Below are 24,480 nucleotides of genomic sequence, written 5' to 3'. Positions count from 1 at the left end.
CTGGATGACCTGGGGCTCACTAGGTAGACCAAGACTCACAAAGATCTCCTGCCTCTGTCTCAGGAATGCTGAGATTAAAGCTATATGCCGCCACACCCCACATGTCTTATATGGTCTAGCTACAAAGCATTAACACAAGGTCTGCCATGGTAGTGAGCACCTATAATCCCAGCTACTTGGGGCTGGAGAGATGGCTCAGTGGTTAAGAGCATTGCCTGTTCTTCCAAAGGTCCTGAGTTCAATTCCCAGCAACCACATGGTGGCTCACAACCATCTGTAAAGAGGTCTGGTGCCCTATTCTGGCCTGCAGACATGCACACAGACAGAATATTGTATGCATAATAAATAAATAAATATTTTTAAAAAATTCCAGCTACTTGAAGACTGAGGCAAGAGGATACCCAGTGAGCTTAAGGACACCCAGAAAAATTTATCCAGACCCTATCTCAATCAACTTTTAAAAGCCTGGAGATGTTTGCCCAGCGGTAGAGCACTTGCCCAATTCAAGATACCCTAGGTCCTAAAAGGTGGAAAACCTATGCTTGGAGAGTGGGATACATTACCCTTCCACAAATAATTCACAATGATAAAAATTGTGATATTGGGCTGGGGAGATGGCTCAGGGGTTGAGAGCACTGGCTGTTCTTCCAGAGGACCCAGGTTCAATTCCCAGCAGCCATATGGCCGCTCACAACTGTCTGTAACTCCAACTCCAGAGGACATGAGGACACCTTCACACAGACACACATAGAGGCAATACACCTATATATATATATATATATATATATATATATATATATATATATATAAATAACTCTTAAAAGAAAAAAAAGTGATATATAACTAAATAGATTATTTAAGAAGAATTCTCAAAAGTCCAAATGCTCCAAAATAGTTCACTAAGAGGACTTTCAGACAAAAAAAAAAAAAATTACTGCCCACAACCAGGAAAGCGGGATGAGGAAAGACTTGTTTGGTGTATGGCAAATTCTGCTGTTTCTCCCACAGATGCTCCAATGAACCTAGGTAGATGCTGCGGCTGCTGTGACCTGGAACTGACACTGATCTACTCCTTGTTTTCTTTCTGTTCTTTTCTTTTTCTCTTTTTCCCAGTTTTTTGAGACAGGGTTTCTCTAGCCCTAGCTGTACTAGAACTCACTCTGTAGAGCAGGCTGGCCCGGAACTCACAGAGATCTGCCACCCACTACCTCCTAAGTGATGGAATTAAAGGGGTATCCTACATGACCAGCCTTAAAAGGGAAAAAAAAAAACAACAACTTTTTTCAAAGTTCATCAACCTTGCAGGGACAATGTTACGTAGAGGCCACATCAAGAGACAACAAGTTGTTGCTGCTTGTCGTACCTAATAGGTGGTTTGGTAACACTGGGGATCACTGGAGGCCCAGAAACATTCTGGAAACTAAACCAATATAACCAACCATTCACCTTCGTGGAAGGGTGGCTTTCATCCCAAAAGACAGCTTCCGTGATATTATTCTTACAGGCAGAACTAGGCAGAACGGATCAAAGTTATATGAGAGAAAATTCTAGCCAAGCATGATGGTGGCATGTCTATAATCCAAACATTTGGGAAACAGAGCAGAAAGATCATGAGGTCAAGGCCAGGCTAGACTACAAAGCAAGACACTATTTTTTAAAGGGGGGAGAGAGGAACAAGCCTTTAATCCCAGCACTTGAGAGACAGAGGCAGATCCTTGTGTACATAAGGAGTTGTAGGCCAATGAGGGCTACGATTCTGTTTCTACATAAATGAGTAAGATGCCCCCCGAGACTGGGTCTGTTTGGGTCTAATTGGGTGCTCGTTTTAGGGGGAAACTATTTAGTTTCTCTGAGTCTATCTGCTTTTCTGTAAAATAAAGTCACTAGACTTTACAACAGCCGTGTCAGGGAACTGTGCACACAGGTACCAGATCTGAGTATCACCAATGCTAGAGAAGCTTCTCTACCCAAAATAAAATGTCAAATCAGAAATCCCCTGTGGGCCTGTCCAACTGAAAAACATGCCCTCTGACTCCACAGCCATTCTGGAAAGCTGGGGTTTACCCAAGGCCTTCCAACCACATCTTAATCAAGTCAATGACATTCTCTTTCTGTTAACTTAATTTGGTCACTTAATTTGTACTTGAGACTCTTAACTATATCTAAGGAAAAAAGAAGGAAGGAAGGAAGGAAGGAAGAAAAGAGGAAGGAGGAAGGAAGGAAGGAGCGAGGGAGGGAAGGGGAGAAGAAGGGAAAGGAAAGGGGAGAAAGGAAAGGGGAGGGAAGAGAAGGGAAGGAACAAAGGGTTGAACTCATATACAAAGAAAGCTTCCCTTGCTTACATATCAGTGGTGGGCGTAGTGAGTTACAAAGCTTCCTCTGAAGTTCTGCACACACTTACCATTGTTCTACACCTTAAACAACACCCTCTTTCTACTACTCTAAGTTCCCAAGATCAACAATAGCCTAATGCAACTGTCCACCCAATGTAACCCCGAGTTACCACAAAAAAAAAAAAAAAAAAAAAAAAAACAAGACTTAAGAGGAAATTGTTCTTATTCCAGTATCACCTAAACTAGAGAAAATAACGTTCTGTAGGCTTTGGTTTTCCTGTCTAAGGAGTGAGGATAAGAATGAGTCCTCTGCTAGCTTCATGGCACCTTCTGGTACTATGGTACCCTGCTTCCAAGGGAAGGAAGCTGCCAATAATCCTACCCATCTGGAACACCTATGTATCATGACAATCAGCATAGTATGGTAACTCTATGGGTGCAATAGCAGGACTCATATTTTGGTGGCAGCCAACAGCTCTCTGATTGGACTTACGATCTACCCAACAGGAGGAAAATCAAGCCTGGTATTGGAAACCTAGCCAACCACGGACTATAGAGACCATGGATCTTAGAGAACCTACTGCTTCACTTAACTGTGCACCCAGGTATAGAACTCTCAGCTACCTCTCCAGCACCATGTCTGCCTGCATGCCACCATGCTTCCTGCCATGATGATAATGGACTAAACCTCTGAACTGTAAGCCAGCCCCAATTAAATGCTTTCTTTACTAAGAGTTGCTGTGGTCATGGTGTTTCTTTACAGTAATAGAACACTGACTAACACAAACCACTGTCTCAAAAATCCAAAAATGGTACTGAAGAGATGGCTCAGTGGTTATGAGCACTTGCTGCTCTCCCAGAGAACCCAGGATAGCTCTAACAGGCACATGAGGCAGCTCACTATTGCCTACAACTATGGATCTGAATCTGTCCTTGAGAACCCACACAAATGGTACACACAGAGAGACAGACCCAGAGAAAAATTTTAAAAAGCTAAAAAAAAAAACCCTCCAAAGAATGAGCCCTCATCTAAAGATGGGATATAACAAAGTCAATATGACCTAATGTTTCCATAAGGTAGTAATTACATTTATAGTTGGTATGTGGCAGATAAGAAATCCCAATCAAGCCAGGTGGTGGTGGTGCACGCCTTTAATCCCAGCATTCAGGAACCAAAGACTGGTAGATTTCTGTGAGTTCAAGGCCAGCCTGGTTCACTAGAGCTAGTTCGGGGACAGGCTCCAAAGCTACAGAGAAATCCTGTCTTGAAAAACAAACAAAAAACAGATAGAAAGACAGAAAGAAGAAAGAAAGAAAGAAAGAAAGAAAGAAAGAAAGAAAAAAGAAATTCCAAACACGGTGCCTCCTAATAAACCCAGTTTGGGTTATGCCTTGGTTCATAACACTTACAATCACATTTAAGGTCTTCCCCCTTTGGCCCTAATTAATTGTTTATCTGTTCAACAAATAATATCCTCATCCCCAACGGACTTCATGAAACAAAAAGCCATGCACCTTAGGATATCAGAGTCAGTGTACCAGAGCATCTGAGACGCCATAGAGGACTTCTTGAGACTTATTCTGTGAAAGAATGGATAGGGAAAGGACAAAGAGGGAAGATAAAGGAATGACATGCTACATCAAAAAAAAAAAAAAAAGCAAAGAGCCCAAGAAAAAGGGACACACACCTACGGTAGCTGTCACATGGGGCACAGAAACGTAGGAGCCATTTGTGCATAGACTAAAGATCTAATCTATCAATGGAAAAAAGAGAGACACCCCCCAAATCTCTCTACCTACCTATTTAATTTTTTTTTTCTTTTTGGTTTTTCGAGACAGGGTTTCTCTGTGGTTTTGGAGCCTGTCCTGGAACTAGCTCCTGTAGACCAGGCTGGTCTCGAACTCCCAAAGATCCGCCTGCCTCTGCCTCCTGAGTGCTGGGATTAAAGGCCTGCGCCACCACCGCCTGGCTTTGAAATGTTTTTTAAACACATCTCTGAATCTGTTTCAAGACTCACTAGAGAATCATCTCTCATTCTGGTGCAAAACTGTCTGGATTAGGAAGAATCCTGACTCTGCCCTTTCTAGTTCTGTAACACAGAGCAACTTAACTTCTCGGGTCTATCTTCCCATCTGTAAATAAAGATAACAACTAGGTGAACTTCATAACAGATTAAATGAGACCATCTTTGCAAAAGTGTTTGGGACAAAACCAGGCACCTAGCAAAGGCTCTGCAAGTGTATATTAAATAGGCTCATCTGGACGTCTCTTCAGGTGAAACGGGTGCTACTGATTCCTATCACAGCATCTACAATAGTCCATAGTAGTCAGCCTCTCTGTAGTAGAACACAGCAACATTAAAACAGGGGGCTTTTCTTATTCCAGGAGGTCAACGTAGTCCCAAAATATAAACCAACAGAAGAAGGAATGAGAACTCTACCACAGAAAGCATGAAGAACTTTTAACCTCGTTTGCTGCATGTCTCAGCGCCTTTGCTACCCAGAGCATCCTCCACACATTTTATATCTAATGCCGGATGCAGGATGCCTGATGTAGAACCTGTATCCACCCAATGAACAAGTGTCAGGAGTGATTACTATCAAAAAGAGAGGGGAAAAAAAAGAAAAAGGAATGGGGGCTGGAGAGATGGCTCAGCGGTTAAGAGCATTGCCTGCTCTTCCAAAGGTCCTGAGTTCAATTCCCAGCAACCACCTGGTGGCTCATAACCATCTGTAATGAGGTCTGGTGCCCTCTTCTGGCCTGCAGACATACATGCAGACAGAATATTGCATACATAATAAATAAATAAATAAATAAATATTTTTTTAAAAAAGGAAGGGAGGAGGAAAGAAAGAGGGATGGGTGATAGATAAACAAATGCCACACAGAATCTTGCAGAAGAGTTTTGGTGACAAACTTGGATCAGTATTTAAGACCTGGGCAAAAACACAGAGCATCCCAGATTAATTGAGACAAAAAATGTCACATTTTATGAACGATAGTAATGCTGTCTGTGGGGGGCCCACATCTTTATCCCAGCATCCAGGAAGAAAGGTTTCTTCAACAAGGCATATGAGAGAAACGACTCAGATAATAAGGTGTGAATGTGAATGTTCCACACAGGACTCGGGCCTCCTCAGAACCGAGAGATGAAAACTGAGAGGGAATGAGATCCAAATGTAAAAGTATAAGAAGTCAGCACTGAGATACAGCGCAGCAACAGAACACTTGACCAGCCAGATGCGGTGCTAGGTTCAATACCTGGTAGTAGGAAAAAAAAAAAAAAACCGGGCGGTGGTGGCGCACGCCTTTAATCCCAGCACTCGGGAGGCAGAGGCAGGCGGATCTCTGTGAGTTCGAGGCCAGCCTGGTCTACAGAGCAAATTCCAGAACAGCCAGGGCTGCAGAGAAACCCTGCCCCCCCCAAAAAAAATACCAAAAATCTCTGCACAGCTAAAACCTCAATGAATGACAGCATCCACATATGTATACATTAAACCCTGCTGGAGGCGCACACCAGGACGAGACATTTTCTAATCGGATCCAGTAAGGAATCTGTCACAATTGCTCTGAACTTAACTGACTCGGCACAACACCAAAAGTCACGAAAGAATTTCTCAGAATCTCAGTACACACTGCTTTCCCATCTATTCAGTCTAAAGGGACATAAAGGGACACGGGGAAAACGACTCAGTCTGTTAGTACCTGCCACACAAGTGTAAGGACCTCAGTTCAAATCCCCAGCACCGGAACACAGAGTACATCTATAACCCCAGTGCTGGTGGGAGCAGAGACGGGCAGATCTCAGGAGCTCATTGGCTGGCCAGACGAGCCAAATCTGTTAGCTCCAGGTCTTCCATCTTTGATTATAATTAATTTTTTGTTGGTGCTTTATCATCCTTATTTGCTATGTACACACACGTCCCCTGCTACCGTGTGGGTTCCATTTAGGTTTGGGGACGGTGGCCTTTACCTGTTCAGTCATTTCACTAGTCCCATTTTGGTTTTTGAGATAGGGTCTAGCCAGTCTAGAATTCCACGAGTAGAAACACTTGTTTCACATTTGCCTCAATCCTCCTGCCTCTGCTTCTCAAGGGCTGGGAATATGGTAGGGCTAGTTATAATTACTTCTTTATGGAAACCAGGTAAACAGCCAAGAACAAATGTGTTCATCTCTCTGTTCCAAATCTACAGGACATCAAATATTGACCAGAACTGTTTCTTCAAAGGAAAATCACCTGCTTAGTCCACAGAGATTGTTTCTAGCTATCCTTGGATGTTTGATGTTTTCATAAAGATGTTGACCATCCAGGCATCTACTCATCTCCTGGAGCGCTTCTCCTGGACTTGACAGTGCTATACAAATAGCTTTCATGTTACATGATATCAACATCAGTTTTGATAGGACAACTTCATTCTGCCTTACACAAATCTTTAAGCTTGAAGTGTCCTTAATTCTGAAAGGATGCTAATACTTTTTTGGAGCCTGACTCCATTTGGGATTTGAAAAAACAAAAAAAAAGTCAGTCATGGTGGCATGTACCTTTAGTTCCAACACCCAGAAGGCAAAGTCAGGTGGGTCTCTGAGTTACAGGACAGCCAGGGCTACACAGAGAAATCCTGTCTTGAAAAATAAAACAAACAAGCAAAAAACATTTTGGTAAACCCAAAATGAAGCCGAAATTGTTGGGCAGGAAGCAGAAGCTCAGAGCCACAGTGAGCTACCCAGTGAGTTAAAAGGATTGCAGTGGAGGAAATAAGTGAAGGGGGAGAGGGAGGACGAGGTGGGCACAACCAAGGTGGGGCTTGGGGCAGGAGTGATGCTCTGGGCTTATCCTCAGCAATAAATAAATAAACATAAAACAGGCTGGAGAGACGCTCAGTAGTCAACAGTACAGACTGTTCTTGTGCAGGTTTGATCTGCTCACAAATTCCTTTCATTCCAGCTCCAGGGAATCTGACGCCCTCTTCTGGCCTCCACAGGCACTTGCACTCATGTGCACATACATATTTTTTTTTTCAATTTCTAACCTCCCCATTTAAAAATATTTTTTAAAAATGAACGAACAGTCCTGGGAGCATGCGTGCAACTGTGACCCTAGTGAAGACTCACTGGGAAAGCAGACTCTCACTCTCCACAGTGCTGAAAGAGAGAATTCTGGGCTGGAAGTGGCTCTGGGGTACACTGTAGTACTGATATTTAAGCACATGCCCCGCCTCTATTAACTCTCTATGAGGAGGAAAGCTCGGTCCTCATTTACCGTAAGAACACGCCAACCAAACTGTCTCCCCACTTTGTCAAAGGTCCTCTGGAAGACAAAACATCCCGTGGAAAACCAGTGACTGGTGTTACCCCGCTCCATACACCAGCAATGCCAAGTCTCACATAGGATTCAAGTTTCAGCTCTGAAAGAATCCTGTGAGATTTAGAACCAGCCAGCTAGCTTAGCAATTCCCTTGCCCCCATCCTCTCCTCTTCTGATCTTCCCCTCGGAGACACATGAACGACTCGTACTTGAACCATGGAAACAAGACGACTTTGAGAGCAAAGTTTTAGAGCTGTGTGATTAGCAGATCTAGGTGAGAAGACCTGGTCTTGTTCCAAGGATCAAGTTTTCCCAAACCTGACCTGGTTTAGGAGGCCTTATAAGTAGCCTGGGTTCTGGCCAACATTTACAGTGGGCAAGTTACTCAACACATCCTTGCTTTGTCCCAACACCTGACACATGGTGTAAAGCGTGTAAGCAACTCATTAGGGGTGATTTTGTTAATCAGGTTAGGTAATACCTGGTATACAATAGGCACTTAATAAATGCTAGACATTACTATTTGTTCTTAGCTTTCTTGTAAAGCTTCCTTCCTACCTTCCCTATTTCCTTCCTTCCTTCCTTTTTTGAGGATATCTTACTATGCAACCCAAGCTGGCTTCAAACTCATATCTTCCTGCCTCAGACTCTTGACCAAGTGTTGGCACAAAGTTATGCCAGCCTGTCTCATTACCCTCATCAATCACTGCCCCTCAGATCCGCAGTTACAACCTCCTCACCGTGCATATGGTTGCTGTAGGTGCTCGCTAACCCACCTTTCTTACCCTCAAACTGCTAAAACAAACTTGAAATAACTCCAGGGAAAACTCCAGGCACTATCAACCCCTTTGGAAATGGACCCATCTCGGACAAAAGCAAAACCCACACCACTTGACCCAATTAGGCAATAACGAACTCAATCGCTACCCAGGCCGCTCTGGCGTTGACGTAGAGCTTGCTGCAACTACCCAGGGTTTCTGTAGCTGTGATTGCAAAACCACATCCATCCCTAACCTCTCTCCCACTCCCAGCCAGCTCGAACAGCTGGGAACATCTTAAACTCTTTATCCCAATGGATCTGGAAGCATAAGTGTTTTGTCTTAGAATGACTGTTGTCTGGTATGGCAGTAGGTACCTGTGAGCTGAGAACTTGGTAGGTAAATCAGGAACTCAGGGTCACCTTCAGTCACATAATGAATTCAAGGCCAGCCTGGACTTCATGAAACCTCACCTTTGAAGACCAATGATAAAACCTGATTTTGTCGGAGCCACACACCAGCCTCCCATAACTGAACACGTTGGACGGGTCTCAGTTTTTACCCAGCACATGCACATGGGTGGAGACCTTCTACGAAGTTAGGAAAGAAAAGGCAACACAGGTGTTTAGATGTCCCAAATGTATCTCCTATAAGATATCCATATTTACAGCATAAATCTGCATCCTTTTGATTAACTGGAACTAACAAGGGAACTCACCACTCTGTCCTACAATATCTCCTTGCATCTTTTGTAAAGTTAGATAGATGGTTTTTGTTTATGTAACTGTTCATACTTAGTTTTCCCTGCTGTTTAAGTGTTATTTAATATTGTAAATTATGTAAATATATACTAAACAATATAAAACAATGCATATAGTGAAATAATATCCAGTATTAACTATATGTGGAAAATATAATATTTGATATAAAAGTGAATAGGTTTATACTACTATGAATTATGCATTAAGTTTAATAGTTGCTGTCATAAAATACCCTGACAACAGGCAATTCAGGGGAGAAAGGGGTTTTTGACTTGAAATTCCTGGTGAGTCTATCACTAAGGGGAAATCAAGGCAGGAACCTGAAGCAGGTCACATCACATCCACAGGTAAGAGCAGCAAGCAACAAATGTATGTAGCCTTGCTTTCTGCTTGCTAGTCCTCAATACACACTGTTCAGGGCTTCTACATAAGAATAGCGTGGGTGATGCATGCCTGTAATCCCAGCACTCAGGAGGCAGAAGCAGGTGAATCTCTCTAAGTTTGAGGCCAGTCTAGTCTATAGAGAGAATTCCAGGACAGCCAGGATTATACAGAGAAACTCTGTTTCGAAAAACAAAACAAAAAAATGAAAATAAAATAAACAAAAAACCAGAAAGAGAGAGAGAAAGAACAGCATGGTCCATGATGGACTGGGTTGTCCCATCAGTTAGCAAACAGGACAGTTCCTCGCTGCCGAGCCCACAGGCTGACCTGATGTAGAAAGTTCCTCAGTAAGACACTATTTCTAGATGACTACTGGTTGCGGTTGCATCTACCTGGCATTTAAAACTAATCAGCATGTTAAGTATATAATACAAATATTAAATGTTTAATAAATCCATGTGATTATCTCATATATCCCAGGCTGGTCTGGAACTCATTTTATAGCCAAGGACAACCTTGAACTTCTGGTCTTCCTATTTGTACCTCACTACAAGTGTGAGCCACCACTTCTAGTTTACACAGTGCTGAGATCTAACACGGACTTTTGTGCATGCTAAGTCAGCGCACTAGCAAATAAGCTACCCTGCCGTGTGTGTGTGTGTGTGTGTGTGTGTGTGTGTGCGCGCGCGCGTGCACACTCACTCGCGTATATGCAGGCATATGCATGCACATCCCTGTGGCACACCACTCCCGTCTGGGCTCTATGCACCACCAAACCATTCTTGAGCAGGGCAAGGGGCTGGAGACTGAAACACACAAAGACTCACAGACAGAGAGACAGGGACACAGGTCATCCTTGAAGCCAGAATGCCCCCTTTATTGTGTCCAGGGGCAGCTTATATAGGGTTAGCCACACCCCAGCCAAATGCACCAGAAACCACTCCCTGCCAACAGGATCTCCTGAGGGTCTTGTGCTCAGAGCAGCTGTAGGCACTCAGATCAGGGGGAAACAAGTTGTTTACAAGAAATTCAGGATCTGGGGGCTCACTGTTCCCAACATATCCCCTGAAAATTGCAGACAATTATGAATGCCTGCCATGGGTGCTGGAAACTCAACTCGGGTTTTCTAAAACGGCAGCAAGTACTCTGAACTGCTGGCCAAGCCCTCTCTCCTGCACTCCTTTTCATTTTTGTTCTTCTCTTTGAGACAAGACTCCCTCAAACTCACGCTCCTCCTGCCTCAGCCAACCAAGCCCTGCTATTCCAGATGTGTGTCACCAGGCCCAGCTGGAACACCTTTTCGAGTGCTCTATTTTCAGGGGCTGGTTGATTCCACCAGGCACCATCTCCACCACGGAAAACAGATTCTTCGCAGCGGACAATCTTCATGCACCACTTCCTAACTAGTGACTACAGTCGGGCACTTAGTTCCAAACAGTGAGTCTTGCATCCAAAGCGGAATGTCGTGGCACATGGTAGCAATCCCAGGATTTGGGAAGTGGAAGCAGGAGCATCAGGAGTTCAAGACTAGCCTGGGCTACATGGGGCTGTGCCTCAAGAAAGACAAAGTTGAGGTTCTCTTTACCCAAGAAAAACAGGCACCTACAGTGTATCGAGATTAAACTAAAAGTTTGATATCTATTCTATTTGTTGTAAACCATTACTACAGGTTCCCTTTACATATTTAGCTTTGTGTTTGTTTCGTAAGACAGTCTTTACATAGTATTTTATTAAAGAAAAATTTAATTTCATATTTATATGTAATATAAATTACCCCTATCATCCCATTCAATATACATGATAAGAAATAAAATAACTGGGAGAAAAAACGAAAATATTAGGTAGGTATGAAGATTTATGCCCATAATCCCAGCACTGGAGAGCCGAGGCAAGGAGAGTGCCAGGCTAGGTGACGTAGCAAAACCCTGTCTCAAAACAATAACAACGACAAAACCATAAGTATTAGCTAATAACCACAGGCATTAGCTAGCAACCACAGGCTTCTACCAGGCACTGGGAAGCCCATTTCAGTGAAAACAAGGAAGGGCAAGCAAAGGGGAGCGGAGCCTCAGAAAGCAGAGAAAGTATCTGGGGATGGGGGTGAACACCTTTAATCCCACACTGGCAGGTGGATCTCTGTGAGTTCAAGTCCAGCCTGGTCTACAGAGTGAGTTCCAGGACAGCCAGGGCTACACAGGGAAACTGCCTCGAAAAACTAAAAAGCAGAGAAAGTGACCAAAGTAATTCTATAAGGGAAGGAGGAACAGAGCTAACAAGCTAACAGGACAGTGGGACAGACCAGAAAGATGTTTGCCACCCATCAGTAAAAGACAGGCCCAAGGTCTCATGCAAAGGTTCTCCAGCAATAGTACAGATACCAGCATTTCTGTCGCACGACAGGTCAAGGCGAAATACCTAACTGAAGGGCTGCGGGGGTGAGGGGCTGAGGGGATGGGGAGGGTAGTTGTGGTAGAGTGTGTGCCTGGCATACACGGGTTCAGTCTCCAGCGCCACACACACGCACGCACACACACGCACCATAATGGAGAAAATCCATCAGCAGCAGTTGGCACTTGGCAACACCTCAGAAGCCAGAAAAGATAATGAAGAACACTGTCAACAGTTACTTTCAGAACCCATTCATTCCAATTAAACAACAGGAAGACGTGCTAATCAACAGAGCAACAAGAGCTAGTCGTCCAGCGCAATTATCCGCGGGACACGCAATTCACAAGACCAGCTCCACGCGGGGGACTGGGACTTAAGTGGAAATCACAGGGAGACTGCCAAAGGGGCGGCTTTGATTTGGAAATGGGGAAGCGCTGACAGGATTGAGACATCCCGGCTCTTGGCTCTGCCCCGGATGTTATCTAGTCGTCAGGCTCTAGCAAGAGCTGGTGGACACAGGAAACATGGCAGCTTAAGAGAGGTCGAGTAGAAAACACACGTTCATTGAGAAGGTGTACCGTGGTTGTGTTTTGATGATTACAAACAAGGTATAATACATTTGGGGTCATGCTTTGTGCTAAGTAAAAGCCTGACTGTTTTACTCATTCAAACAACAAGTATTTATGGAGCCCCTCACTTTGTGGCAGAGGACACCCCTAAGGTGCTTAGGATACAGCAATAAATGAAGTAGGCATTCCAGTCAGGGAGAGAGAGACAGAGAGAGGGAGAAAGAGAGAGAGAGAGACAGACAGAGAGACAGAGAGACTATAAGCTGCACAACTGTACAGCATGCTGGAAAGTGATAAATAGAGTCTGGATAAATTGCTCAGTGGTTAAGACTGCATACTGCGCTTGCAAAAGGCCCAAGTTTGGTCCCCCGCACACATATCAGGCAGCTCCTAACCACTTGGGGATGCAATACCTTTAGACTCTACAGGCACCTGCATTCAACTGCGCAGACAACCACACGATACAGACACACATAATTAAACCAAATCTTTTTAAGTGGAATCGGGGGGAGTACAGGGGTCAGAAGAGTGAGGAGAGAACCAACATGAAAGACAGAACTGCTATTTTAAACAGGAGGCTGTGACCGGAGCAGGTAATCTGCACCTACGGTGCCAGCAACTTAGGAGACTCAGGCAGAGGAATCGCTGGAACCCCAGAACTGGAGCCAAGCCAAGCCTGAGCAACACGGTGAGAACCCATCTCAGAAACAGATAGACAGACAGACAGCACCTCTGCAGCAGAGCATGCACAACCCTGAGCTCAATCCCCAGCACCACATAAAACATGGACTTGGTGGCACATACCTGTAATCCCAGCACTCAGAAGGCTGAGGTGTAATTGACGGACCAGGGCCTACACGGGGAGGGGAGAAGGCATGGGAGGAGTTCGGTCAAAGTGGAAAGAGCCTGTCTGTGGGATGTTTGAGAACACAGGTCACAGGCACTTCATTTCAGGGCCCAGGTGCTATGAAGGGTCCAACTGGCTCATTTCCTACGAGGTTCACTACTACCAGCTGAGCTGGTGGTTTCTGTTGCTCACTGAAAAATCTCCATACACCTCGAGGTAGATTCTGGAACCCACAATATGAAGCAAAAAGCAAACGAAGATCCCTGGGCAGAACTCCTGCTTACCCGAGGCGGCAGGAACTGGCTCTCACTGGTTTCTCTGTGTTCCGCCAACTCACTAGAGGTAGCTCCCCTGACTTCCCACAACCACCGTCCTTCCCCGTACCTCTTCAGCTGACAGTCACACCTCCAGCCACCAGAAAAGCCACACTGGTACTCAGGCTCCTGGGCTGGGACAGTCACCCAAGACTGACCTTCCTCTTTGGGATTTTCTCAAAGTTAAGTTGAGTCTACCTTTTTCCTAATAATTATCTAAGAAGTGTTTCATAATTATGAGGAAACGTCTTTTTTCTCCTTTTCTTAACTGTGCATCAGCAAGTAGAGGGGCTGAATGTGTGGAGGTTTAGCTGCTGGGCACTGAGTGCTAAAAAAACAAAACAACAAAACAGAACAAAAGCCCAGAAGTTCAATGTTTTAAAGACTGCTCCTTCAGAACAGGGTAATGAGCACGGGGGCTGAGCTCCTGACAGTCCCACCACACCCCGTCGGCCATGGCTTCATTGGTTCTGGCTCCTTCCCGCCTCGGCTCATTGTAGCAACCTATCTCATCTTTGACAAATTTTGGGCAAATGCTTTTGGAAGAAAACAGAGGATGCTATCTGGGTAAGTGTGTCTATTTACATAGAGCACATGCCTATGAAATGCAAAAACGTTTCTTTAGATGATAACATGCTTGGAGGAGAAGTCTGCTTTTTGCGTCAGGACACTCACAAACCTGAGGGATGTGACTATTACTCAGACACAAACGCTGCCGGCTTCCCAGGAACTTACTCTACGTTCCGGAGAAAGTGCATATGTAAAAGTGCATGGTGGTCTACACCTTAACCCCAGAACTTGGAGGGAAAGGCAAGCAGATCTCTGTGAGTTCAAGGCCAGCCTAATCTACATAGTGAGTTCCAGGCCATTCAGGGCTACACAAAAGGTCCCACATAATGATTATGGCTAGTTAATGCTAGGCAATAAGGCCCAATAATAACTGTACAAGTTTGAAGTGTTATAATTTTATATACACACAAGGTCTAATTCATATTAGACACCTTCAGAACGGAGTCCACTTTCAATACTACGCTAACAGTTAACCGGCATCATTCCTGTGCCCCTTGGTGATTCCTAAACAGTGTTTTCTTCATAAGTAGCACAACTACAATACCAAAAAAACTAATGGGAAAAATGTTGTGTAACAATTTCCTCTGAGATTGAAACATGAAGCTACTTAAACAACTCAAAACAGCTTCAGGAAGTCCCGGAAACTGACCAGATTCTGCTAGAACAAGCAATTAAAGCTAAGAGTCCCCCTCAGACTGAAGCTAGGTTGTGATGTCTCTAAGACCAGACAATCTGCCCGGAAGAGAAAAAGCCAGCTGAGTCATTTTGAAGAGGTTTAGACCAACTGAGGCAGCTGGAGAGGATACTCTCCAACCTGTGATCTGCCTGCAGGCTCTCCGCACTATGAGCTGTCACCCATGCAAGGGGTGGACTTTGGTGACGCAGCTGCCTTCGAGTCATTTCTGCTCCTGTGAGTAACCCCTCACCCATATTCCTGTAAGTAACCCCAATGAAACTCAGTGGTTCACCAAGTTGGACTTCGGGGGGGTTCAAACTTTGGTGTGTTGTGGGCTCCCTATGTGGGGTGAGTAAGTGCTGGATTTCCCCAGGAAATTTAGTCACACAGCAACAGGGTCTGAATACACTGGCAATGGTCTTTCAGCAAAAGCTGCATGTGACACTGGTGACACTGGGAAGGGAATTATGGATCCAGCTAGGAGAGACCCCAGAAACAAGGGCTTTCTCAGAGGAGGATGTGAGATAAAAACCCAAGAGCTAGGTGCCAGGCCTGGGGGTATGTGCCTATGCTCTCAGCACGTGGATCTCAAGTTCAAGGCTGGATAGCTGTTTGTCATCTAGACAACCCCATGGTGAATCAACAACCAAGGACTTCTTCCCTGGGCAAGTCTAAAGCAGCAGGATTGTCTATGTAGAGAAACACCTTGCGGGTCTTCGCTGGTAAGATGTCAAACAAAGAGACAACGTTAGGCATGGGATCCTGTCAATACAGTTGCGGTGCCCCATTGAGTTCTCCGTGGCACCAAATCCTCCTAGTTGTGGTTACATAAAGGCAACTTTGTCTTGAGAAGGTGGGCCTACCCTTGGCAAGGGCTTGCTGTCCTGAGAACCGTGTCATTATTTTTGGAAATAAAGAACAAAAAGAAATATTATTTTAGCAGGAATCCAGTTGACCCGAGGGAAGTATATTAAAAAATAAACAACAACAACAAAAAGCCTCGCTGGTGTGGTGGCACACACCTGTAATCCCTGCACTTGGCAGGTGGATCCCTGCCCATTCCAGGCCAGTCTGATATCCACCATAAGTTCAGGATGGCCAACATTGCAAGTCTCTGTCTCAAACACTAAAATTCTGTTCCATTACTTAAGGTTGATTTTGGGTGGGGAGGGAGAAGTATTTTGTTTGAGGCAGGGTCTTGCTATATACCCCTGGCTATCCCAAAATTAACTATATAAACCAGACTGGTTTCTGATGGCGATCCCTGTGCCTTTGCATCCCGAGTGCTGAGATTTACAGCCCTGCACAACTACGCCTGGCAATATTTTTCCTTTCTTTTGACCTGTGAAATGCTTTTTGAAATGAGAGCTAGAGGTAGAGGAAATAGCTCAGTTGGTGCAGTGCAAGCTACGGAGCCATGGATCCCTGAGTTTGGATCCCTGGTATCCACATAACAACCCAGGAACACATGCACTAGGAGGATGGACACAGGAAGGTCCCTAGAGCTGACTGGTCAGCGAGGCCAGCTGAATCAATCGGCCCCAGGTTCAGTGAGAGACCCTGTCTCAAAATGTAAGGTGGAGACTGTAGATATCTGACATCGAACTCAGGCCTCCATATGCATGTGCACACAAACACATACACATATACAGAAACACACATCACCACACATGCAACACACACTGCACATATACACACACATATACACGGACACACACATATACAGATACACACACACAGGACTAAGCCAGATCACAGTGCTAAGAAACAAAGACATGTAGACACCATCTGTGAGCGTGTGTGCGTGTCTATATTCATGTACAGAGGATAGAACCCAGAGCTCCCCACGTGTGAAGTACCTGTTCTACCACCCAGCTATGGCCCTACCCCCAAGGTAAATAATATTTCTGTGATAATTTTTACAGTCTGGCATTTCCTTGTCAGGTATAAGCGCCCTGTCCCCATTTCATTGCACAATGTGCACTATTCATTGGGCACAAGCGCACATGCCCACGTCATCACGGAATGCATAGATAACCCTTGCTCACCCATGCGAGGCTCACCCATCCTTTCCAGGAGCGGGCTGTCTTCTATCCGTTCTCAAGGAGTATGACCAAAACTGGCCAGGAGATAAAGTGAGGCTCTATTAGGAATCTAGGGACCCCTGTCATCCAGACATTCACCATACCTAGTACTTCATTCATGAAAACTATCCCCAAAGACAAATATTGTGAGCTGGGGAGACTAGATGGATACTGTTTTCTTGATTAATGGACCTGACTATAAAATGAAGTACAGATTTTTAAAATAGGGAACCAAAGGACTGCTACATTCCCAGTACACACAGGGTTTCAGGACACTTTGTCTTCTAATGGTCTTGATGGCCTTCAGCATGATCGTGACTGTGCTTCTGGTCCCCACTACCCCTCTCAGAGAGGGTTTCTCTGTGTATGTAGACCAGGCTAGCCTTGAACTCAGAAATCCGCCTGCCTCTGCCTTCCTAGTTCTGGGATTAAAGATGCGCCACCACCGCCTGGCTGTGCTTCTGCCCCTTCTCTCCTACCTGCATGCTTACCTTATACTGTTTGATAAACGTATGTCACATACATGTAAACACACCCACAAATCATGTTTATACAGTCTAAGTTCCTATGATGGCAAATGCTGTGGGAGGACTTATGCCCTTTGCAAACAGGTCTCTGGTTGAATCTTGAACTCATCCAAACCGGTGTCTATGGCAGCCTACTAGGAACATTCACACAGTAGGAGAGAGGGGCAGGAGCCAGGTACAGTGGCCCACATCTGTAATCCCAGTACACTGAGGTTGACACAGGAGCTCGGCAGAGATCTTAAGGTAAGTCTGGGCTCCAGAGTGAGACTCTTGTCTCAAAAATCAAAACAAAAAAAGGAAAAAAGAAAGCCACAGAAACAGACAAGGACAAGGAAATGAACGGACACAGACAAACGGAGAGGCAGAAAGGAGACAGTCCAGTCCCGATTTCCCACAGTGGCCAGTTTGCCTGCAGTAGTTGACAGCATTGGTAATCTCCAGGTGAGCTCCTGGTAAATGCCACAAGACTGGCACACTCAGCAATCACCTGTTTCTCGGTCGCGTGTTTCTCCAGAGACTTTCCTTTCTACTCTCAGTGGAAAATTCCACCCCTTCATGGGTTTTTTTTTTTTTAAGACTATAAATTCTGCAGCTTTATAACCTCAACTTTTCAAGGGGCTAAGGCAGAGCTCTAACTAAGTTCAAGGCCAGCCTGGGAAATTCACCAGGACTCCCTTTTCAAATAAAAGGAGAACAAGCTGAGAACTGTGGCAGAGTGTTTGCCTGGCATATGCAAGGCCCGGGGTTTAATACGGTGTACTGAGGGAGAACCAAGGGGCATCTATCTCCTGCCCCCTCCCCTCCGGTACATGGATACTGACACACAGGAGAAGCAACTATCAGAGAAACAGAACCAATGAGGAGTCAAGCTCAGACCTTTTCTGGAGTGTTTTACTAACCTGGGGATTCGGGGCCACACAGAGAAGGTGACAGGGTACTAGTTCCACCTAGATCTCTCAGTCAGGGGTGTTTCCAATAATTTGAGGCGACAACTGAATAATCAAGCTCCTTTCTACACCAATTTCTGTGGAGGGGTCCTCCCCACCCCCCAGGCCTCCTAGCTTGGAAGCCAAGTCATGTATACGCTGCTGCTGCTGTGGGAAATCCATAACTAGTTGTTCTCTGGAGGACTCAGTCTCGGCAAGTGGTTGTCTTGACTAACACACACCTTGTATATTAGACCAGAAAATCCACATCATCACAAGACACAGACACTGCTCCCAAGAGGAAACCTCTCTCTCTCTCTCTCTCTCTCTCTCTCTCTCTCACTCAGGCCAGAAATCCAAGGGCTCCAATGTGACCTTTACTTTGGAATCATTCTGACAAGCCCTTCGAGCTGTGTTTAATGTCTCCATTGTAGATTCATAGAAGTCTGCTATGTGCATTCTCTACTCATGCAATATATATACACACATATATTTTTCAAAGTCCTATGAATTACCCTCAGAGCAAGACTTTTTTCTTTTTCCCCTTACGGTTATATCCTACCATAGAAACATGAGCCTAGGTCCAATTTTAAGGAAAGTTCCATTCCCTCACTAACATGCAAATATTAACCTTTGACAATCCAGAAAAGCGGGAAGAAGTCTTGAGTAAGCACTATCTCACAAGCAGATCTTTTTCTATGCCAGTCAAAGCTCAATCACTTGGAATGTAATTTGCTTTTGATCTTGAGCTTAGGAGTATTAATTCTGAACTGGGCAGAGGTGGCACAGGCCTTTAATCCCAACACTCGGGAGGCAGAGACAGGTGGATCTCTGTGAGTGCGAGGCCAGCCTGGTCTACAAAGAGCGTTTTCCAGGATGGCCAGGGCTGTTACACAGAGAAACCCTGTCTTAAAAAACCAAAAAAAAGGTCATTCTGGGAAACTGGGCTAGCCTTGACTAAGGAGGGAGATTAACAAAAATTGGAGGCCTACCTCAGCTACATAGTGAGAACTCACTTCTAAAGAAAAAGAAACACAAAAATCAACAGTTTTAAGGATGGAGAGAGGGGGTGGTTCTGTGGTAGAGTGACTTGTCTACTATCTCTAAGGCCCTGGGTTGCCCAGCACCTGGGAGTAAAGAGCATAGAAGCTGAAAAGTGAATCCAATCATTATGTAAGAAAAATGTTATTTACATTAACCTTTCAAAAAATCGTTACTTAAAACATTGTACTAGGCCGGGCGGTGGTGGCGCACGCCTTTAATCCCAGCACTCGGGAGGCAGAGGCAGGCGGATCTCTGTGAGTTCGAGACCAGCCTGGTCTACAAGAGCTAGTTCCAGGACAGGCTCCAAAGCCACAGAGAAACCCTGTCTCGAAAAACCAAAAACAAAACAAAACAAAACAAAACATTGTACTAGTAAATGAAAAAGTTTAATCATCATATTCTTGTCATGTGAAAAAAATGAACGTAATCTTTTAATTTGTTTTGTTTTGTGACTACCATGTAGCCCAGTCTAAAACTTCCAGTCCTAAGTACTCAGTGAGTATAGAGAAAAAAAAAAACTAAAAATACAAAACATGGGTAGAAACTAAATTCTAAGTACTGAATAGGTGAAGAGACTAAGCCCTAAGTACTCAATAAGTATAGAGAACATGGATCCAAGAACATTGTTGCCTTGATTTTTTTTAAATCCTCAGTACCACCAACTGCCTTAGCCACAAGGTAGAACTCTGTCTCCTAAATAGAGTGTCTCCTAGCACTTGAGCAGCTGAGGCAGAACCAGGTGTTGTAAGCCAGCATGGGCTAGACTGTGAGACCCTGTCTCAAAAAAGTCAGTCTGCTGATTACTTAAACTACAGAGGGCAGGAGAGATGGCTTGGCAGGTAAAGGCGCTGTCAACATAGGTTCAGTTTCAGAACTCACAAAAAGGTGCAAGAGAGAATTAACTCCACAAAGTTGTCACTTGGCCCCTACATATACACCAGGGCTTATTCATGCACACACATATGTGCTCACACAAAAATTAAATTACTTTAAAGAAAACTGTTGAGTGCTGTGGAGAGGTGGCTAAAGGGTTAAGAGCATATCAGGACCCCAAGTTCAGTTCCCAACACTCACACTGAGTTGGTCCCAACTGCCTGTAACTTCCACTCAAGAGAATCTGCCTCACTCTCCTCTTTCCTCGGGTACCTGCACACTTGTGCACATACATACACAAACAAAACAAAACACTGCACAAGCTGAAGAGGAGGCCCAGAGGTCAAGAGCTCTGGCCGCTCTTCCTAAGAACTTTCAGAGTTTAGATCCCGGCCCCCACAGTGAGCTCACAAGTGACTCCTTCTGATCTCCTTAGACGCACATGCAGCATACACACACACACACACACACACACACACAAATAATGTACATCTTTGGGCTGGAGAGATGACTCACTGATTAAGAGCACTGGCTGCTCTTCCAGAGGACCTAGGTTCAATTCCCAGGACCCACATGGAGATTCACAACCCTCTGGAATTCCAGTTCCAGAGGACTCACTCCCTCTTCTGGCTTTTGAAGGCACCAGATACACATCTGGTGCACAGACACTCGTAGGCAAAAAACTCATACACATAAAATAATAATAATAATAAATCTAAAAAGTCTTTAAAAACTGAAGACTGTCATAAAATAACACCGCTAAATTCTGAATCCTACACATTTCTGACAAGGCAATAATGGACAGAAAGATAATTCTATTTATATTAAGAATTTGGATTTTAAAAAAGTACACTTGCTGGCACAAGTGTTTTTTTTTGTTGTTGTTGTTGTTTGCTTGTTTTTTCGAGTTATAGACATTTATAACTCCACTTATTCAAGAGCCTAAGACAGGAAGTTCACAAGTTTTGGCCAGCCTGGACAATGCAAAGAACCCTACCTCAATAAATATACAATGAAGCCGGGCGATGGTGGCGCACGCCTTTAATCCCAGCACTTGGGAGGCAGAGGCAGGCGGATCTCTGTGAGTTCGAGACCAACCTGGTCTACAGAGCTAGTTCCAGGACAGGCTCCAACGTCACAGAGAAACCCTGTCTTGAAAAACCAAAAAAAAAAAAAAAAAAAAAAAAAAAAAAATTAAAATAAATAAATAAATAAAATAATAAAATAAAATAAATATACAATGAAATTAAGATAGCTGGGAATGTAGTTGGGGGTAACACACTGGCCTGGTGCACTAGACACCCGAGTTCAGTCCTCAGATGGGGGACAACATCTCCTGTGTGGCACTGGAGCTCGGACTGCAAACGCTCTAGAAGAAATGAGTGCATTCTCTCTAGTCAGGCGAAGGTGGGCCAGAGGCCTCCAGTGTCCCCAGCAGAGCAAGGGGAAGGTCAAGGAAAACATAGAAAATACAAGAACCCAAATTCTCCTTCCTTTCTTCTGTCAGTTGCCCCCGACAGCTGTGTTTTCAGCAGCACCCCCAAAGCCATCACGTATGGCTCTGAGAGACTACCGTATAAACGAGTGGCTGCCTGAACCCCACAAAATGCTACCTTCTCCCCTTGGCTGGGGGCTCTGGTCCAGCTAGAGCAATGGTTCTCAACCTGTGGTTCATGACCCCTATGGGGGTCGAATGACCCTTTCACGGCAGCCCCCCATCACATACTTACATTACGATTCATAACAGTAGCAAAATTACAGTTGTGAAGCAGTAACGAAATAATCATATGGCGGTCATTACATCTGCAATTCTCAAACACTTCTGTGCTGACGACCAACCACCCTTTGGTGATCAAACCCCTACCCTCCAAGTTGTGTGGTCCGCCCTTTGCTTTCCTTAGGCTGACTTAGGCAGTAAGACTCTTTCTTACTGTTTGTTTGGTTGGTCTTTTATTCTATTTTAAATAAAACCTATTTAAAATAGAGTCTCCCTGTGCAGTCCCAGCTGGCCAGGAACTTGCTTGTATTCCAGGCTGACTTTGAACTCAGACAGAGCCTCCTGCCCTTGACTTTCAAGTGCTGGGGTTCAAGGCGTGAGCCACCAGGCCTTGCTTCCCAGCGGCCCTAAACCTTCCAAATCCCAGCCTCGGCCTCCTTAGTGCTAGAATAAAAGGCATAAGCCACCATGCCTGACCTAAGAGTACATCTGTATTATTTATTTAATTAAATTTATTAATTAATTGGTTGATTGGAGGGGTGCCACTACCGTGAGTGGGCGTCAGTAGACAACTTGAACACCATGGGGTAGGGGACCTCAGACCTCACGGGAATAAAGAACACAGCTTTCATTGGTAACCCTCCCAAGAAAAACTCCTAAGGGAGTCACTAACGTGCTAACTGGAAGGGAAAGAAGTTTGGCTTTTAATTCAAATAAGCAATGGAAAAAACAAAAACAAATCAAAAGTGGCCCTTAAGTGCCTAGAAGACACCGTTTCTTTTTTCATCGCTTTGATAAGACTTAATATTAGGAAGCCACATCCCAAAGTGCTTAGGACGGTACTAGCTTGCCAGTCAACTTTTACCTAATTAGAGAGTCATTTATCGGAAAAATTCTACTTCCATTCATTTGCATGGATTTCTTAAACACCCCTGAATGGCAGACCTTGTCAGCTGTCACACTCGTTTCTCCAGATTGAATTTTCCACTGAAAACAACAGCAAAGCGGAGGCCTTCAGAGGTGAAGGTCTACAGGAAGACCCCCCTCTGCTTTGGTTAGCACTTAAATCAGAAGCCCCAGTCACCTGAAATTCCGAAATCTCACGCTAATAATCCCGGCTAGTCACCTGTGCCTCAAAGCACTTTTTTTTTTTTTACAGGAAACATGAAGCGGCTGACTGTGTGATTATCTGCTTTTCCAAAAGCTGACGCTTTAAAAATCTTTTTAGAAACCCTTTAACTTCCCACTCAAGAAGGAAGGCGGTCAAATGAGAGTTAGTACTAAAGAGGAAAGAAAAAGAGAAAGACAAAAATTTCTGCAAAAATCAGGACCCTATGGAAGATTCGGGGACAGTTGTCAGGACTGCCAAAAGTCCACCTTACCTTCAGTAAGTACTCGGCGTCGCCCACTTCAGAAATTAACACCTTTCACGGCCGGGCTAGGCAACCATCTACAACATCTTCTCTGGCTGCCCTCTTTTAAACAGAAAACCAACTTTAAGGAGACTCCAAGCTCCTTCCCACCGTGTAGCTTAAAGCAACAGATCGCTCGCTCTAGGCTTTAACTCTCTCGGGCACTGGGAATTCCAGATTGTCACAATTTCTTAACCTGGGCGACCTGAGGAGAGAAACTCCCCAACCCAGAGCCTGGCTTCTCGGGGTCCCGGCGCTCGGCGACCTGCGGGACTGGGTTGTACGAGCGGGCTGCGGGGCGGCTGTGGCCCGGACAGAGCGGCGCGGGGTCGGATCCCGCGGAGCGCGCGGCGGAGTCCGGCAGCAATCTGTGCCTCTGCAATCCCGGCTCTTCCCGGTTCCCTCCCTCCGCCTCCTGCCCTCCCCCAGCCGAGGCCATTCGCCTCACAGTAGCAAGGTTGTCTAGTATACTCCCTTCCCTTAAACTCACCAAACCAGATTTTTACTCCCAACACCGGCAACTTCCCGTAAATCTGTACTGAAATTTTATCCAGCTCGCTGAGCCTCCGCTGGCCGAAGGCCAGTGCAACATTCCTGTTGTTTTAGGAGCGCAGATACCTTAGCTGAAGGTTTTTTTTAAAAGAAAAAAATCATGACGAACTGGCCCCGATGAAAAGATTTAGGAACTTTGGCCGCTTAAAAAAGTCGCATCCATTTCAGACATCCAGAAGGGACCCCAGAAGTGGCACCTGCCCCACACGGGGACATCTGGGAGAGTGGTTTCCGGCCGCCTGGGGCTGTACAGAGTAAGCCACCCGAGGACTAAGGACCCTACGCCGCCTGGATCCCAGGCGAGCAGTACTACCCCACCCCACCGGCCTCGCGGGGCAGGAAGGCGCTGAGCAGGTAGGGCAGCAGCGAGCCCCGCCGCGGGCCTGCAGGAAGCCGGGACCTCCCGAGCTGTCCTTACCTGGGGCTGAGCTTGGCTCG

The 24,480-nt window shown here is 45.2% G+C and overlaps 1 protein-coding gene and 1 long non-coding RNA gene across 2 annotated transcripts in view; one reads left to right on the top strand and one right to left on the bottom strand.

The window, feature by feature from the left end:
• Rbm47 (RNA binding motif protein 47) overlaps positions 1-23,846 on the bottom strand; it is a 135,325-nt gene extending 111,479 nt beyond the window's left edge. Inside the window, exon 1 of the mRNA XM_041671409.1 lies at positions 23,461-23,846. The gene's annotated coding sequence lies outside the window, so the exon portion shown is untranslated. The remainder of the gene's footprint in view (positions 1-23,460) is intronic.
• Positions 23,847-24,065: 219 nt separating this feature from the next.
• Positions 24,066-24,480, top strand: part of LOC121460793 — a 36,576-nt gene continuing 36,161 nt past the window's right edge. Inside the window, exon 1 of the long non-coding RNA XR_005976104.1 lies at positions 24,066-24,396. This is a non-coding gene — a long non-coding RNA (uncharacterized LOC121460793). The remainder of the gene's footprint in view (positions 24,397-24,480) is intronic.

The sequence above is a fragment of the Microtus oregoni genome, unplaced genomic scaffold (genome assembly GCF_018167655.1).
Source record: "Microtus oregoni isolate MIOR12 unplaced genomic scaffold, Mior012 000021F_ref0000039, whole genome shotgun sequence".
Lineage (NCBI taxonomy): Eukaryota > Metazoa > Chordata > Mammalia > Rodentia > Cricetidae > Microtus > Microtus oregoni.
The sequence above is the reverse complement of the archived record's forward strand: the minus strand, read 5'-3'. Positions and strand labels throughout refer to the sequence as shown.